Below are 16974 nucleotides of genomic sequence, written 5' to 3' on the forward strand. Positions count from 1 at the left end.
ATAAATTCTTTCTGATTTTCCTTCAGTGTAAATAAGGGCTTGTCTTTTTTATACGTAGTCTTCCCTCAAATATCAAAAAAGAAAAAAACCCAAATATTTCAAATGTATCAAAATTCATTTTACCCCTGATATCTGATTTTTTTAGGGCACCAGCTGATCCTCCAAAAGACCACTTTGAAATTGATGCATTCCCCTTCATCAAATGTGAATGTTCTGACATTGTTGGAAAGTTATAATTTAAAGATGGACTGAGTTGAAGGGCTCATATTGCTAACTCGAAAGTGACCATGGGTTCTGGTTTACGTAGGACAGTTTTGATTTATGCCTTGACAAAGGAGAACAGAAACTCGGGGATATAGTGAGAGTTAATCTGAGTTTATTACCAACAAGGACAGGAGAACCTGATCCAAAACAAAGAGACTGGGCTGAGTGAAATGGTGCCTGCAAAGACTCACTTAAAGAAAACTGGTAAAGCATAAGGTGGTATAAGATGATATATATAGAGAGAGAGATGATATATAGATTAGAAATGAGAGAGGAAAAAAAAAAAACCTCTGGATCACAATCTCTGTGGGGTGAAGCATATAGCAAAAGCCCCAGAACTTCACAAGGGAAGGTGAGCGGTGAGTGTCACCAAGCTTTTGTTTTGTCAGTTCAGAATTTGTTGGCTGTAGTGGACACCAGGACAGGCCAATTGCTCAGTCTTTTACCCATTTATTGAGTGTAGGATAGTAGAATCACAAGTTCACGATCGTCACCATTACCACCATTCTCTGACAAGCATGCTCAAAGATTCCCCAATTTATTTTTTCTTTTTTGTGCAAAATGTGGTCCCAAGATCTTGTCTTATGTATTTTTTCCATTGAATTTTTTAATTTGTTTTTTTTTAAATTACTTTTTAAAATAGTCACATTAAAAGCCTAGAGGAGTTTTGCCTGTGTCCACTTTTCACTTCCAACCCCTGCCATGGCTCCATTTAGAAAACATGAGATGCATGAGTTTTGTAGAGTTTTCATTTAGTTAAGTCGGAAAGACTACCAGACCAGCAAAAATGCAGCTCTTTTTACTCAACCCCTCCCAAATACACCCTAACAAACACCTTTGTCCTAAATATAGCATGCAAAGTTTTTCAAGAGCAACAATCATGGAAGACTTACCCCTTGTTACATGAAAAGTCTTCAACAGTTCTGCACCTTGCTTGATGCTAGTTGTAACATCCGCCTGTGTTGAGGCCAGTATGCTGACACAAGATGAAGTAAGCTATCAGAATGGTATGGAGATGGGGGAGGCACACATTGTCCCTGGGGCAGCCACTAAGGGGGGTGCATTCTATGTAGAGATTTTTAAAACCAGAATAAAACTGATTAACAATTGGTATGTTTTTCTGCTTTTTATTGCCATCATGCTCCAGCAATTCTAAACAATGGCAATGACAAAATAATGCACCCTGCCAGGGTTAACCACTTCCACTGACAACTGGCACACACTTTGGGGCTCCAGTTGTTACGGCCTCCAGCAATTAGGCAGTGGAGGAGAACATGGGAATGGTAATGTAGGTGGACAAGAAATTTGTGCAGGAAATTGAGACTGAGAACTAATGCCAAGGACCTAACAGAGAGCAGCTTGAATGTGTATGTTACAGTGCTTTAGGCATATATTGTGCTGTAAGTCTAAAAACATGTTTATAACTGTTTTCTGCATCAGTGAACTAAAAACAAAAGTGCATGTTTAATTTAAAAATACTTGCTAAATGTGTACTTTTCAAGAAAGTTGATTTCATCTACAATAGGAAACTTGGTGCTATGCCTGACTGGATAAAATCAGAGGAAACAAATCTGCTAAAGAGGCATCAGCACTTACTTCAAAAGTTAATGATGAATTTAGTGAGACTAGCTCTCTCCAAAGATGATGTTAAACATATGCAGCTGAAAAAGATGCATTTCCAAGGTCATTCCATGAAACCATACATTTTATTTAAATAAAGTGACTCTTCTAAATTATTTTCACTTATTTTCAAATCTGAATTTTCCCCTGCGCATATAAAACGTGAAACAATTACTGTTAATGTGTTGGTTCCATTTACAAAAGGAGAATTTGCAAGCAGATAAGTACCAGTTTTTATGTTGGTGACATCAGATTCTCCAGAAGGAAAATCAGTTACATTAATTGCAAGAATAGTTCGGTACTTTTTGTATTGAACCGATAAAACTGGTATCAAGCTTTTGAAATGTCTCTGTTAAAGATGAAGCACCAGAAATAACTGGGAAGCTCCTATAACTTCAGATTAAAAGGTTCAGTATTGAAGGTAAAATAATTTCTTACAATAAAAATTAATAATTTGGTAGGGCAAAGCCTTCTGTTAATTAAAAGCCCTTAATTAAGAAACCAAAGACAGATATAATGTGTAAAAGGCTGTAAGACAAACCCAATTTATAATTATATCCAAAAATGTTCTGATATTCTAAAATCAAAATACAAACCGTGGTTGTATTTAAACACAGATAGATTTACTGGAGTAGAAATTGTTGTTAAAAGGTGATGTTGAACATTAAGCAGTACATCAGCATGGCAGTAGTATTTTCTATGTTGTTCATCATTAATTAGATTTTAGAAATGGTTGAGCCTTTCAAAAGTGCGTTTAAAGTCAGACAAGTGTCCTAAAATGGTATTGGACTTTTTGACAGTAAATCCTTTAAATTGTAGTTCTATTATGTTCAATATCAGTTTGAAATATTTAAGCAAGTGTTCTTCAGATGGAGCACGGAAATGTCAGCATTTTAAGCTTTTAGTAAATTGTGATTATAGAAAACAGTGTGTGCAACGGGAAGATACTGGGATATACCACTCCAAAGACAAGGGAGGAACTAAGCGAATCAAAGGAGGGTTTAGACATTCTATCAAATTTAACTTTGAAATTTTATATTTACACTTTGGAATATCTCAGTGTGTGGGGAAGTTCTTTAATGGAGCTGCTGATTTATTTGATAATAATTGAAAATGTCCCTTGGAAAAGGATATTTGAATTGGGAAAGGGGATCAAAGTAGCAACATTACTGTATAGATTGCTTTTATCTTTTATTATTCAGGGTATTTGTTCAGCTTAGAGATGAAACACACACATCCATAGCTCATGAATTTGGACATCCACTTATACACACATGTGGATACGCATACTTGTGTTTTCAAAAAAAATCTGTGCACATATGTATATGTGCGTTTACACAAAAATAAAATTTATGTGTGGCACTGTGTGTGTGTATATATATGTATAGGTTTGTGTGTGCGTGCATAGTGAAATGTCTGCAAGAACAGAAAAACTTTATTCCTTCATTTTGCTCAATTGATATGATCTACCATACAATCAGAAGTTAAGGATCTGGAGATGAAAACTGTATTGAATATTTTCCTGTTACTTAAGTCAGGCTCATCTGGGATCATTTCAAGAAAGTTTCTTCTTCTTTAACAACTTTGAGTTTTATTTAGAATTTGTTTGCACATACTTAAAATGAAGCATATCATGAAAATTCTTTAAAGTTCACCATATCCAATCCTTCCACCCTTCTCAAAGCCAGTCACTTCAGGTCTTTATCAGAAATCACTGGCTGTGTTTGAAAAGTATCCTTTACAAGATTCTTATGTAGTATGTTTTTGTGGCACACAAAACACCCTTATGATATTCCTATTATCTTGCCTTTAATATGTTGATACTTAAATATTTTAGTCTTCTGTTGTGTTGTCAATTTCACATTTAATAGATCCAAGTGTTAGTGATGGGGAAGACAAGGAAATCTCTGAATGGCATCTCTCCTCATCCAAAATCATTTTTATTATGAAAACAAAGGGTGATTTTAATCTCTCCATGAAAAATTAGTCCAAAAAAACCCAACTTAGCAAACACAATGTATCTTACCTCAATGCACTTATTAGTTAAAAACTAATCAAGTGTATTTTCAAAGATCTGAAGCTGCTTTATAAAATAATGAATTGAAAATTAGGATATACTAGTGGTAAAATTAGTCAAATATACTGATAAAGGGAAAAGCAGAAATCCATGAAAAAAAAAGCTTGTCTTTTTATTATATTGAAAAGTTATAAGTAATACAGTCATATACTTGACAGTTTGAACTTTCCAATTACTCACTTATTTACCACTTCAAATTCATTCAAAGCTGTCAAAATCAAAACAAAGTCAAATGAATCTTATTATCTCTGATGTGCAGAAAAGCAGAGAAATCTTAGCAAGTTCCCAGAAACATTTAATAAACATTTATCATGTGCCACACACAGTGCTAAACACAGAATACAAGCATACCTGTGAAATATCTATCTTGGTCTAGTTGAGCTGTCTAATTGAAAAAATAGATACGCAAGCAGTTTGAAATATAACATGAAAGCACTAAAAAGTATATATTAATTTATATTTTACAAAACATTAATACTTGTAGAAAAATTCCTTCTTTTTCAGAAATGATTTAAGTATTCTGCACAAACTACTATCTTCGCATGATTTTAAGTAAGAGGGAGGAAATAAACTGGAAAAAGTAATCCATGTAACCCTTCAAAACTGAACAAAGAAGGCAAGCATTGTACAATGAAAACAATTTTTATTTACTCAATTCCCACATGCAATTGCTTTTACATTAGTTTGTTTGTCTACTTCATGCTCTTTTCTGTCTCTGCCATTACTTCCACTTGTATATGCACTTCACAGCTTTCATCCATTTCTTTTGTATTTTGAAGAGGCAACACGGAATGTGATTTGGGGACCAACTGAGAGTTTTGTAAAATTTAAGCATACTCTAATCATGAATGACAATTTTTTTTTCTTTGAGTACAATGGACATTTCTAAACTGAAGCAGTTAGGTGTGAGAAGCAAAGAAACACTTAGTGAAGTCACTTATTAGACCTGGCTTCATTAAAGAAAGTTCACTTGCATTGTGCTTCAGAAACTGTCAGCGTAAACGGAATTGTCTGTATTTTAAGTGAAAGAGTGCTTAATTAAACTTACCAAAATGAGAGTCTTGATGAATTAGCACATTATGTTTTTTATCTATTTAGAAACTATTGCTGAGTTTTCAATATGCTTAATAGGTTCACCTGCTTAACGTTCGACATTGATATTATTAGCCACGGAATGGGTGGAATTAGCCTCCCGATGGTCATGAGGAACGACCATGTTGATCCTCATTAGCATCAATTACCTTTGCAACCCTTGAAGCAAAGCATGAGTTCTAATCAGCTTAATTACATTCTCCTCTGTGTGAAGGAAATGGCTGCATTGAAGCTTCTGGAACTCAGGTATAGGCGCTACGTCTGGTATCTTAGTCTAAATAATGCTGAAGTAACGAACAGCTGACATAAAGCCAACAAAAATGAATGTCTGTTGTGGTACAGCTGTGACTTCCCTCTCTCACATCTTTTTGTCTCACACGCTTACTCACCTGACTGAAGGTGCTTCCCCTACCTGAGATGTGCTGTCTCCTAGACTGACTTGCCACCTCTTCTATTCATAATTAATTGGGTTAATCCAGTCACATTAACAAACAAAATTTGTCTCCAAATAAACAGGGTCAATAGGAAGGGGCAGTGAGTATTTCGGCAATAGTACCTTCTATCTCAGGGGCAAAGAGGAGAAAATGTCTGCAATGTCCTGGTGCCTCTTAATGACTTTTAGCCAGTCTTCTCCTTCCAGAGAATTATCTTTTTTTTTTTTTTTTAACCAACTACATTACTCTCTGCATTTACTGTAGAATCTGCCTTTGGTTTATAACTATCCATTACACAAACTTCTGCAAATATTCTCAGAAAATTCATTAAAATGAATAACTCATTAACAAAGAGCATATATTTTCCCTTTTTACCAAAAAAAATTCATCTACGTTTCACTTCAAACCTTAACTCCAGCTTTTACGCTGAATAACATTCAGTATACAAACATTTACTCCTCCTTCCATAGCTCTGCATGACCAGAAAAACCAGTGTTAGCATTCTTTTAAACACAGTCCGAAAATGCCTTTTCCATTCTGTCAAGATAATATTTTAAGTGGCCATACCAGCCAGCTGGGGTCAGCACTCAAGATGAAGACTGTTTACCTTTCCTTGTCATGTACTTAGTTATGAATTTAAAAAGTAACAAAAACAAAACTACCCTATTCTCAAAAACAAAACAAAACAAAGCTGCTCACACCTACCTCCACCACCACCTCCTAGCTTCTAGTGAGCTAGACTATGTCCCTACACCCTCCCCTACCCTGGCCCCAGGCACTTCCAGTCCTTCAAACTCATTCAAACTCATCCTTTTCTCTCAATCCAGATTCCAAGTATGGCCTCACTTCCCTCACAAGAAGTAAGGCAAACTTCTTGGTCAGTCACTTCCCCTGGGCTCCAGATGGCAAGGGGGTAGGATTGGGAAAGGCAACTGCTTTGTGTACCTGTCTCCCTGTAGGGTCTTCTGCTAAACTAATATCTCTGGCTCTCTCTCCCACATCTTTACTTAGGGAAGGAGAGTGAATTATCTTTGAGATAATTTAAGATAGTATAATTTTTGAGATATATTTAAGAGAAAAAACTGAGCAAGCTTACCTTAAGTCTCTTTCCTTTGGGGAGTCAGCCTATTTATATAGATCGTGCATGATAACCTACTCTCTGTCGTTATGGAAAGAGGTCTTCCCTTGAAGGGAAAGACTAGTAACTGTTCCAGTGACAGGTAAGCATGTTTAACTCAGGGGTGAGGAATTAGCAATTTTGTAATTTTGTTGGTTGCAGAAGGAAAGCTATGTTCTGTGATCACCTTTCATAAGAAGTAAGGTGTAACTTTGTTTTTATTATTCATACTCCAGCACCTATTTCTCAACTTGATCCATTCTTGAGTAATAAAACCTCTGTAATTTATTTGGATTCCTTAAAACCCTAACTCACAATATCTATATCCTTTTTCCTGCCTCTGATTTGCCCTATAAACCTCAATTCTTTCCTTCTTATATCTGGGTTGCTTAGCATTTCTGGGAGAAATAACATAGTTCTGTGCCTAAATATAATTACACCTTGGTAGTCTTCATGACTTGCATCTCAGCAAGACAGTCAGCATCTAGGCATGACTAGGAGAGAAGGAGTTAAGAGGCTGGGTTCTAGGATTAACACTGCCTTGACTCATTTCTCTCTAGTTTAGGACCTTTAGGTCCTTCAGCATATTACCTTAGGTCTCTGTGTCTCAGATTCCTCATCTGTAAATGTGTAACATTTACCTCTGGTGGTGGCAAAGATTGAAATCACACATGCATCATACTCAAAACAGTGCATGGAAATAGTGTCAGCTATTATCAGCTTGGCATTTTTTTTGTGTGTCCATCCAGGGCAAATGTCGGGTACATTTTTCAATCTTGCCTTTCTTCATATGTATAATAAAGCTTTTCCTTGAAGTGCTGTCTTGACCTAGTTTTGAGGCCCTGGCTAGCGGCTAGTCAATTCTTCTTGAGCAGCTAATCACAACAGTCCACGTTCAGCCACTTCTCTTATCAGTGTCTCACACCCAACCACCATACACCATCCCTAATTGCCATTGGGCCAGGTACGAGACATACAGGGACAGCCTCTACGCTTCAGAGCCTGAGAAACTTTTCAAATTAACCAAACGGCAGGGTGCCCTTGAAATCTAGCTAACTCCACCTCACTTGCCATATATAATCTTCCCCCTATAGTTCCAGCTTGCTATCGCCCTGTTCCCACATTGTGTGGCCTTGTACAGCACATTTCTCTCATTCAGAGAGGTAAGTAGCAAAGAGTTCTGCCTTACTCTGTCAGACAGTCAGGGTGCAGTGCCCCACCATCAAAAGAATCTTTAAGTCTTATAAAATAAGGTATTCCTTATTCTACCTTAACAGAGTGTGTTTTCCTATACTGCACTTAAAAATGAATTATCCAGCATACACTTCTGTGAAATCTGGTACCACATACTTTCTCCCAGTCTCCAATTGAAACCTCAATGAGTTATCACCTCCACTTGTTAAGATGGTTGTTATCAGGAAAAAAAAAAAAAGATAATCCGTATCGGTGAGGTTGTCAGGAAATTGGGAACTTGTGCACTGTGGGTGAAAAGGTAAATTGATGCAGCCACTGTGGAAAACAGGATGGGGATTCTTCAAAAAAGTAGAAATAGAACTATCATATGATCCAGCAATTCTACTTCTTGTTACGTATCTGAAGCAAATCAAATTATCATCTCAAATAGATACTCTGCACGCCCATGTTCATTGAAGCATCATTCACAATAGCCAGATATGGAACAACTCATATGTTCATTGATAGCTGAATTGAAATGTGGCATATACATACAATGGAATATCATTCAGCCTTACAAAGGAAGGGAATCCTACCATTTGTGACATCCTAGATAGACCTGGGAGACAGTAGCTAAGTAAAATCAGTCAGCCACGGAAGAACAAATACTGCAGAATTCCTCTTATATGAGACATCAAGAATAGTCGAAGATATTGAAATGGACAGTATAATGATGGCTGTCAGGAGATGAGGGGTAAGACAATATGGGGAGATGTTCAATTGGTATAAAGTTACAGTAATACAAAAGTTCCAGAGATCTGGGGTACAACATAGTGCCTGTAGTTAACAATAAGGTAATGGGTACTTCAAAAATTATTCAGAGGGTAGATCTCATGTTAAGTGTTCTTACCACATAAAAAGGGAGAGAAAAACAAAAAGGAGACAACTGTTGGAGATGATGGATCTGTTTGTAACCTGGACTGTGGTGGTGATGATGACCCAAGTCTATACATATGTTTAAACCTGCCCAACTGTATACATTAATTATGTGCAGTTTCTTTAAACCAATTATGGCCGGGGGGAGAAACAATTCATCAAGAGGCTATTTAATCTGAAAGTTCTTTTCTTACTCCAAGTCTGTACACTTGAATCACCAATAATAATGGAATAAGAAACTTGTCAGCAGCCATGGGTCATATTTTGAAGAACATAACACTTCCATAGTTAATAATAACCAAATACCTAGAGCTATTTAATTACATTGATGAAGATTATAATAGAGAAACAGGGGCCTTTACATAAAAGAATCTCTGAAATTAATAGAGGTAACGTTAAAGAGATGTTCCTCCATCCTTAACTTACACCTGCTGTAAGAATTCTGGTATCTAAGGTTAACTCATGTATAATGATGCTTGAGTAAGGCTTTTTTTTCCCCCCCTTTTTGGTTGTATTGTAGGCTCACCATCAGATATTCTATATAAGAAATTCCTAAATAAAATTTTATTTCAGTTCACATCTTGCAAACTCAGAAAGTTTCCATTATTACATTGAATGGGGGTAAAGTCAAACCATTCATAAGGGCACAGATTTTAGTGTGAAAGTACTGGGTTGAATCCAAGCTTCATACACCGCCAACTGTGGAAACTTGATTTAGTTACTCAACCTCTCTGGGGCATATCTGTATGTAATTTAATGAGTATCTTCTTCAAAAGATGACTAAATGAATGAATTATCATAAAGCCTTCAAAAAAATGCTTAACATATTAAGCACTCTATGATTACCCATTCAAAAACATAGCTTTTCTTTTCTCGTGTTTTTTTGTTTGTTTTGTGTGTCCATCTGTTTGTTCTTTTTAGTACTGTATACCATGGGAGGTACTAGAGGACTTTTTTCACATTCTTCATTCTTTATTAGTTTGGAACTTGCTTATTTTATATTATGGGAACAACTGACCTGAAATCACAAATACCTCTTCTATGTCACTAGAACTCCCTTCAAATAAGCACATGATTTATATCTTGTAAAGTATAAAGTATATTAAAATATGTTACAATGCATAATAAAGTGAGCAGACTAACACTAAATAACCTAAAACTAATTTATTATAGCAATACAGATATAAAGTAATTATCTTAAACTAACCAAACTATACTAACAAACTAAACTAACTAAACATTTGAATCATAAGCATTAAACTTAGTTAATAGAGTTTGGATGGAAAAACATTTAAAAATAATGTGACAATGAATGTATGTATGTTTATGTATAACTGAAAAATTGTGCTCTACACTGGAATTTGACACATTGTAGAATGACTATAACTCAATAAAAAATGTTTAAAATGTATCTTCTACAAAGTCAAAAAAATTTCTTATTGATCTTAAATATTTTTAAAAGAATCTTCTGATAAATCCTTTCTTATCTCTCCTACTTTTTCAATCTAATATCCATATATATATATATATTTTTTATGTTTAAATAGTGAAAGAAAAATCAATATGTGTTTATACTTTTGGATAATAAAATTAAAACTCCATTATTGTGTCTAAAATTAAATTATAGGAAGGAATTCTTTTTAACCATAGGTATTCATTTTGGCTGTAATGAGCAAGGCTAGACTTTTCAATAATTAAAGCATTGTATGTGTCATCCAAAATAAACCCTGCTTATTGCTAATTTTAAGTGGTAGCAAGTGTAAGTAGTTTATATTCAATATTTGAGAGACTTGTTCTAAACTTTTTTATTCTTCATTTATAAGCATTATTCTAAGCAATCATGGTAAAATTTTCAATACTATTGTTTTATAGATTTTTTTTTCCTTCTGTAAACAATACAGAGCCCACTAACAAAGATAATTATCTGTGGAAATGCATTTTAAAAGAAAAAAAATCCATAACTGATCTCTAATAAAACACAACAAAATGCAGAATTTTCAAGGAGTTATTAGAAACATTTCAGCTGCTGACTACTTTTTGCTCAATTTTCTAAGACTCCTAGAAGAAATTGTTTTTCTGTCAGAGCAGTTAAAACTCATAGCTTAATTTATTACATCTATTACCTGAACTCTGTTACCTATCACTCCACTCATCATAGTGTATATTAGGTTCTGCTTTACCACGACTGGCTATAATATCTTACCATATTTTAATGCAAAATAAAGAGTATTTTCAAGGTTGCAGTCCCTCTTACATACTGGATTACTATCCAGTGGTTTTGGGATGCAAAGATGCTTAGGGACAAATGTATGCTTCTTTAGGAAGCTAAGTAAATAGGAAAATAAAAGCTAGAATACAAATTAGAAAATTGTCAGTGCTATGAAAGTTCAGAGGAAGGATGCTGTCTGTTGAAGGAGTTCAAGGAATCTCAAATGGCATGGGAGGAAACCCTCTGAACCATTGATTTCCATTGCTGATAGCCCTCTTGCTAATCCATCGGTCCTTACACTGAGTATCCAGTGTACTCCCGGGGAAACACATGTTTTCCAGGGATTCACAGGCATGGAGAGTCTTAGCCTAAACATACACATACTCGTTTTAAAAACTTGTCTACCTGAGAATACCTTCCCTCTGCCACTTCTCCTTTCCCATCTCTTCTTTCATTTGCGAGCTTCTCCCACCATTCAAAAGGAAGTCCCATTTCATACCATCCGAAATCTCTCTATGGTTCTTTGCTTTGGAGTTCAAAATGCCTACTTACTTTTGCAGAGAGAACAACAAATTTGGGAAGAGACATTTAGGTAGACCTTAAAAAGATGAGTCAACTGAACAGCTAGAGTTAGGGAGGAAGGCTATCTAAAAAGGACTGATTTGTATACCAATCACTATCCCCTTATTCCTCCTCAAATCTTTATTTCTGTTAAAATTGTTTGGTTAAATCTGTTTTTGAAGTTATATGAATGAAATTCTACAACATGTTCTGTTGAGTCTGACTACCCTAGCTTAACATTATTTAACAGTGTTTGTGTTGCTGCTGTGCAATAATGATCATTGCTGTATAGTATTCCAGTGTATGAATGTACACAGTAAGGTGTTTATCTATTTATTAGTAAAGGACATTTCAGTTATTTTATATGGATTACTGATAATTATCAATCAGAATTACTGAATCTATATCTTGGTGCTCATATAGAAGAATTTCTGTAAGATATACCTAAAAATGGATTTTTAGGTCATTGGGTATGAGTAAGTTCAACAAAGAAGGGATTTCTGTTTCCTTTCTGTTTTCCAGAGTAGTTGTACCAATTAAGTAGTGAGTTAATAAATTCAGTGATTTCCATGAAATCAATCCTTCCATGTAAATTCTACAATTATCGTGTAGCTCTCTGTTTACGGTTTTTCCCCTGAAGTTTTGAAGAGTATTTGCAGACTTCATTTTACTTCACCCTGAAAACTTCATCGTGCATCTTCAAAGAATACAAACATCTTCCCATACAACTGAAATACCATTATCACACACCTAATACAATTAATTAATATTTCTAAAATAGCATTTAATATCAGTTCATATTCAAGTCATGCCAAATTTCATTAAAATGTACATTTTAGAGTTTTTGAATCAGAATCTTATTAAAGCTTATGCATTCAATTTTTGCCTTCATATTGAAGGATATTTTCACTAGGTATAGAATTCCAAGCTATAAGTTTCTTCTTTCCTTAAGTACTTTAAAGATATTATTTCACAGTCTTCTGTGTTTGTAGTTTTTGATGAGAAATGAGCAGCAATTTGTATTGTTTGTCCCTATTTGGAATTCATCATTATTCTCTGCTTTCAAGATTATCCTTTTATCTCTGTTTTCTATAATATGATTGTAATATGCACAGATAAGTTGCTATTTTATTTTATCCATTTTGGAGTTCACTGAGCTTTTTGAATCTATAGATCATATCCCTCATAAAATTTGAGAAGTCATTGGTCATTATTTCTTTAAGTATTTTTTTGCACCATTCTCTCTTCTCCTGGGACTCCAAATTACACAAATTTTAGAGTTCTTAATATTGTCCCTCAAGTCTCTACACATTTGTTCAATTAAAAAAATTTTTGCTTGCTTCTTTTCTACATGTAAAATAATTTCCATAGATCTGTCTTTAAGTTCACTGGCTTTTCTATTATCTCCATCCTATTTTTGAGATCATCCTATGAATTTTATTTCAATTATTATACATTTTAGAATTAAGATTTCCATTAGTTTTTGCTTATAGTTTCTATCTTTCTGATTAACTTTCCATCTTTACGTTCATTCTGAGCATATTTTTTCTTACTTAATTTAGTATGGTACAGTAGCTACTTAATGTCACTCTTTGACAGTTCCAACATTTGAATCATCTCAGAGTTGATTTTCTTTTCCCAGGAAAATTTGTCATATTTTCCCAGTTTTTTCATATGTCAAGTAATTTGAGACTGTTTTCTGGAAGTTTTGAATACTTTAGTAGCAAATCTGGATTCTGATACTGTCCTCTGGGTGGTGTCATATTTTGTTTCCACAATTTATCTTGGCTGGATGGCAAATACTGATTTGAGATTAAAATCAAACCTTAATATTAGATTTATTTTTTTTAATTTTTAGCTGAGCTGCTTAGAGTTTGACCTGAACATGCATGTTTCAGGGATTAGCCAAATACTAGATTTCATGTATATAAATTACTCTGACCTCTATCTGTCTCCATTTAAAACTTTGCCCTCTGGTTCTTCAGGCATAAAAGACTGAAGGTTTGCCTTTTGTTTTTGGTTTTTTGTTTTTTTTTTTTTTTTTTGTCAGTTTCAGGCACCCTATGTAGTGCTGACTGCAAATTTGCTCTCAGATCAGAAGTCATAAAAACGGGAAAGTCATCTCATGCCTATTCCTTTGTGTTAGTTTTCTCTCATTGCATACCATATCACCGTAAATTGAGTGGCTTAAGTAAGATATCATTATTGTGTCACAGATGAGTCAGTAGATTGGACATGGCTTAACTGACTCTTCTGCTTGGTTATCTCACAAATCTACACCCAAGGTGCTAGCCAAGAAGTATTTTCTTCTGGAGTGTGGGGTCTTCTTCTTCCATTTGAGTTATTGGCCAAATCCAGTTTCTAGCAGTTGTAGGAGTGAGGGCCTCAGTTATTACAGACCACTACTATCCAGAGCCAGTTAAAACATGGCCATTTTCTTCTTCAAGGCCAGCAAGAGAATCTCTCTTTCTCTCTCTAGAAAGGGTCCAGTCTTTTTTAAAGGAATTTTACCTGACTAATCCAGACTCATCCTAGGTGCACTCTCCCAAAATTAATTCAAATCAATAGATTTAGGACTTTAATGACAGCTACAAAGTCCCTTCACTTTTGCTTTGAAACATAGCTTGATCATAGGAGGACATCCCAACGTGTTCACAGGTGTCATTTTTCTTCAAGGGAATGTGACTATGCAGAGCATGAGCACCAAGAGAGAGAATCTAGGAGTTCTGCCTAACACAACCATTTTACAGGTGTCAACTCCCCCTCAGCAGGTGCCTCTCTTTATTCAGTTTCAGAGATTTCTGGCAGTTGTTTTCTGTTTTTAGCTCTTTTAATGCTTATTTTTGTGTATATCCACAGTTATTCCTGTTTTAATCTGCAGGGAGGGTCAATCCATCGTGAGTTTAATCGGTGAACCTAGAGGGAAGACTTTTGTTCATGAGTATGTCCTATGGCATCATGTTTTTTGATTTATCTAATCTGTTCTATTTAATTACAGTCATTCTTTTTAGATGGAAATCATGCCAAATTTAACCAGACCAGTCTTCTTCAAACTGACACATGTGGGGTTATTATTTTTTTTTTAAGAAGAGGGTTATACAAACAACATTATGGTCACTGAGGACTTTCTCACTTTCTTACACAACATATTGCCTAAATTTTACCTTATACACTCACTGCCCCAGACCTAGAAACACAAGTTTACAAGGATACCCAGCTGCTTTTAAGATTGATTATATTCAGGAAGCAAGATCTGCCTGTTACTCAATGTTCCTGTTTCTAGGTACTTGTGGTGTTTGTAAAAAAGCAAATTTGTACTGATATTTTAAATTCAAATGTAAAATGTCAGAATTTTCATCTTTTATTATTTATTATTATTCTCAATTTTAAAATGTCTCTTCACTGGGATACTGAAAGTCTTATTTCTAACAACCTCAATATATTAACTACTTAGTTGTTTCTTTTATACTTTGATATATACTTTAAGAACTATGAAACCCATGTTACTACTACATATAAATTCTCTGTGTGAAATTTAAAATTTCTTTAAGGTGCCTTTGTCCTTACTAAAGACAAAAAGAAACAAAGCAACAAACAAACATCAAGTATGTCCAGGACATTGTACTTCAAAGTCACTGAAGTCTTTTATCTGTGGATTTGTTATTAATTTTATATATGTCTAATGTCATTGTTTCTTCTGTGGTTTAATTTCTTAATTTTTTGCTTGATTTAATTTTAAAATATTTAACACATTTGTATCTTTCAAAGTTAACGAAGATATTAAAACTTGTTGTCAGAGAAGCCCTTCTCCATTTCTAATCTCTCCGCTTCGGGTACTCCTTTTGTTTTGATGGTTACTTTCTATAGGATTTGGGGAAACTTGGAGACATAGTCTCCTGAATTCACTGACTTAACAATCTCTGTTTCCATTAGCACAAATCAAAACCATTTCTTCCTTTTTTATAATACTATCATCACTAAAACCCAGTATTTCTCCTGCTTTTGTAAACCTGCCTAAATGTCTCATTTTTCTCTTAGAAAAATCCTTTCTATTCTCCTCATGCTTCAGTTCCAATCTGGACTACACATTGTGTCTCAAGATAAATTTATTCTAGAAAATCATATGTATATATTTAAAATATGATCTAATCATACCATCATAATTGTATGCAGTATTTATAAGTGTAAATTATATATTCATGAGAAATATTAAAGCATATAATTTTGATTGATCAATTGTTAACAACTAGGAATTCAAATATGTGTTAAAATACTCTGCAAAACACAGTGTTACTTTTTCCTTTATATCATCATTAATTGATGACTGATTTTATACCATCAGTTTATTCTAACTGCCTGTTTATTTCCCTTTTTTTTGAAGACCAAATGGTCGTGATCTGCATAGTGGATTATCTTTTTTGTCTTTTTACTACTACCTATTACTAACCCCAGATATTTGTGTAATTATCTGTGGTAACTGACAATTCCAAGGAAGTTTAGTCTTCAGTGAATTTTTCCAGACTATTGACATGGAATCAGATATTCTTAGAGGAGTTTTGGTCCCTTTTAGGTCAAGTTTGCCAGTAACAACAACAACAACCACCAAAAAAAAAAAAAAAAAATATATATATATATATATATACATATCAGCTACCTTATTCTATTGCATATTCGTACCCACTACCTACTGAATTTTTGTTTAGAATTATAAATTTGATTGTTAAATACTCTACTAATGAAAGTTTTCATTTGAAATTATTATTATGTACAAAAAAATAATTTTTATTTCCCAATGTGAGATTTTTGGACCATTTTGTCAGCTCCCAGGTTATGGGCTCAAGCCAAAACTCCAAAATAACACCGGAGGAAAAAAATCTTTTTCAAAAAAATCCAATTTTAAACCTAGAAAATAACTTTTTCATAACTTTTTTTTTTTTGCCAACTTCCATATCGTACTTACCTTTAATTTTATCTCAGCAAGCAAGATTGCAGCCAGGTTTACTCAAAATAAGTTTAAATCTGAAAACAAAGCAAAAGAAAATATTGGAATTTAAAAGCACCCTATTTATAATAATACTGCAATTTAATATTCTTGAAATAGTAGCATTCACTGTACTTGAGAAATATGAATTATCCTGAACATAATAAAACAGTATTTAAGCTTCTTGTACTTTGAGCCCAATTATGTCCCCTGGCTATAATTTAGAATGATATTTTTTGAACACTAATAATAATTCAATTATCTCCCCACACATTTGCAGAAATCCCAGAGTCCCAAAGCCAAGTTTACTTGTCAGCAAGTATATTCAAAACATATACTTTAAAACAGAGTTACTAATAGCTCCAAAAAGCCCCCAAACTAATTTCTAACCAGCACAATCAATATTAAACTACATAAACTTTTGAAGTTATTTTTTTCATATAACCTGCCTCTTTTCAAATTTCTCCAGTGATATCATCTGTCAGTGTAATTCTCTAAATTTTACCATCA

Source organism: Camelus ferus, chromosome 12, assembly GCF_009834535.1.
Source record: "Camelus ferus isolate YT-003-E chromosome 12, BCGSAC_Cfer_1.0, whole genome shotgun sequence".
NCBI classification, from domain to species: Eukaryota; Metazoa; Chordata; class Mammalia; order Artiodactyla; family Camelidae; genus Camelus; species Camelus ferus.